General features: G+C 59.0%; 4 non-coding genes across 4 annotated transcripts; 2 read left to right on the forward strand and 2 right to left on the reverse strand.

Moving 5' to 3' along the window:
- Positions 1–836: 836 nt before the first annotated feature.
- Positions 837–918, reverse strand: TRNAS-GCU. The gene has a single exon. It is a non-coding gene; the product is annotated as a tRNA-Ser (tRNA).
- Positions 919–942: 24 nt separating this feature from the next.
- TRNAN-GUU lies at positions 943–1016 on the reverse strand. The gene has a single exon. It is a non-coding gene; the product is annotated as a tRNA-Asn (tRNA).
- A 276-nt stretch (positions 1017–1292) lies between these two features.
- Positions 1293–1364, forward strand: TRNAE-CUC. Its single transcript has one exon. It is a non-coding gene; the product is annotated as a tRNA-Glu (tRNA).
- Positions 1365–1744: 380 nt separating this feature from the next.
- TRNAM-CAU lies at positions 1745–1817 on the forward strand. The gene has a single exon. It is a non-coding gene; the product is annotated as a tRNA-Met (tRNA).
- Positions 1818–1983: the final 166 nt, after the last annotated feature.

A 1983-nucleotide genomic window follows, 5' to 3' on the forward strand; every position in this document is an offset into this window, starting at 1 on the left:
GATCAGACACGTTTGCATGTTTAAGCACAGAGGCTGATCCACCTGCAAGGAAACTTCTGAATTGACATGCTGATAAAGCAATCAGTAATATTCCCATACTATTGTTACCAGTATTTCTGATCAGTTTAGAACATTGTCATGCCTATAGACATCAGGATGCTATTGTAATAATAATATCTGGAAACCTAATATTCTGCATGTGATGGGAAGGTTATAAAAGTTTCTGTACATGGACTGTGATTTTGTAGCTGGCGGTGGGATCCGCTACCTGGTAGCTTGCTGTCATAAACAACTGCAGGGGGCTTGAGTGAGCTTTCAATTAACTGCTGAGGTTCAAGGCAAAAGCAGTCTTTCCTTACTAAGCCCGGTATCCTGTCTCATGGCTGCCACTGAGGTGCCCCGGCAAGAGCCAGGGAGGTGCCAGAAATCTGTTTGGCAGTAGGGACTGTCACGTTCCCTGGGCTCAGCTCCCCGGGCTCTGGGCCGCTTTGCAGCGACCCTGCATGCCAGTTCCCGCCGAGCGCAGCCCACGCACTTGGGGAATCAAGGAATCAAGCCCTGTGGGCTTACACGGCTTCTGGGCCGGATAAACTGCTGACAAAAATGCTTCCTGGCCAGGCAGCCCCGTGGCAGCTTCCCTTGGGCAGGCTGGAGAGCCTCCTGCCCTCTCTGCTCAACCCCATCAGCTGCACCTGTTGGGTAGCAGCATCATGCGAGGGGCCCATGCCACCTGCTTGTGCTCAGGTCCCAGCACAGGTGCTCCCTCTGCTTTTGCCCTCCTGGGGTGAAGGAGCCAAAGATCCTTCCCCAGGGCCTCCTGGCAGTGAGAAAAGGGGTGACGAGGGTGGGATTCAAATCCGCGTGTGCAGAGCACAAGGGATTAGCAGTCCATCGCCTTCACCACTCGGCCACCTCGTCTCGGGGGGGGGGGGCACCCACAGCCGTCCCTGGGTGGGCTCGAACCACCATCCTCCTGGTTAACAGCCAGGCGCGCTGACCGATTGCGCCACAGAGACCGGGCCGGGCTGCCTTCCTTTTGCCTCTGGCATGTCAACAGGAAAGGGAAGGTTGGCGCCTGCTGCCTTTCCCTGGCTGCAAGGGGGCACAGTGGGATCCAGAAGGCCTTGGGGGCTGCAGCCTCCTCCTCTTGCCTGCAGCAGCCAGAAAGAAATGCAGGCCGCTCCTGCCACATTGTGTGGGATTTTAAACCACTGTCCTTCCCCAGGTCCCCTGCAGTCCAGTGGAAGGAGCAGCAAGGGAAGGGACGGGGGAGCAGGGAGAGCCCTTGTCCCTCCCTGGTGGTCTAGTGGTCAGGATCTGGCGCTCTCACCACCAAGGCCCGGGTTCGATTCCTGACCAGGGAAGCCTTTTGCCCCCTCCCTGCTCTCCAACCACTCACTCAGGTCCCTCAGGACATCATTTTGGCTGAGGCCGCAGATGCAGGTGCTGCAGTGCTCGGTTGAAGTAGTGGGAGATCTTGAGGACAGGTTCCTTGAAGGTGGTGCAGTGCTGGGCCTCCCCCTGTGGGATCTGGTGGGCGCCGTGGGAACTGGGCCCTCCGCCTGTGCTCTGACCCAGCAGGGCGCTTCCTACCTTCCGGCTCCACAAGCCCTCCGTCCGTCCATGCGGCGAAGGAGCCCCGGGGCAGCCGGGAGGGTCGGCTCCTCCCAGCCCAGGGAGCTGCATGGGGGACCTCCTCTGCCGGCCACGCTCGGCTCAAAGCTCCGCAGCAGCTCGCCGGGCAGCCTTCTTGGCGCAGGCGGCAGCACGTCAGTCTCATAATCTGAAGGTCCTGAGTTCGAGCCTCAGAGAAGGCAGCTTTTGGCAGCCTGCTCTTGCCAGGGACGTGGGACGGGAGGCGGGTCGCTCACCGTGTGACCGGGAGCTGGACTGGTCTCAGGTTACCATTCTCTCTGGACATGGCGCTTAAGGGGAACCTGTACAAACTGGGGGAGCAGCCCTACCTCTGAAAAGGAAAATTCT

The sequence above is a fragment of the Varanus komodoensis genome, unplaced genomic scaffold (assembly GCF_004798865.1).
Source record: "Varanus komodoensis strain SLA01 unplaced genomic scaffold, ASM479886v1 scaffold133, whole genome shotgun sequence".
NCBI lineage: Eukaryota > Metazoa > Chordata > Lepidosauria > Squamata > Varanidae > Varanus > Varanus komodoensis.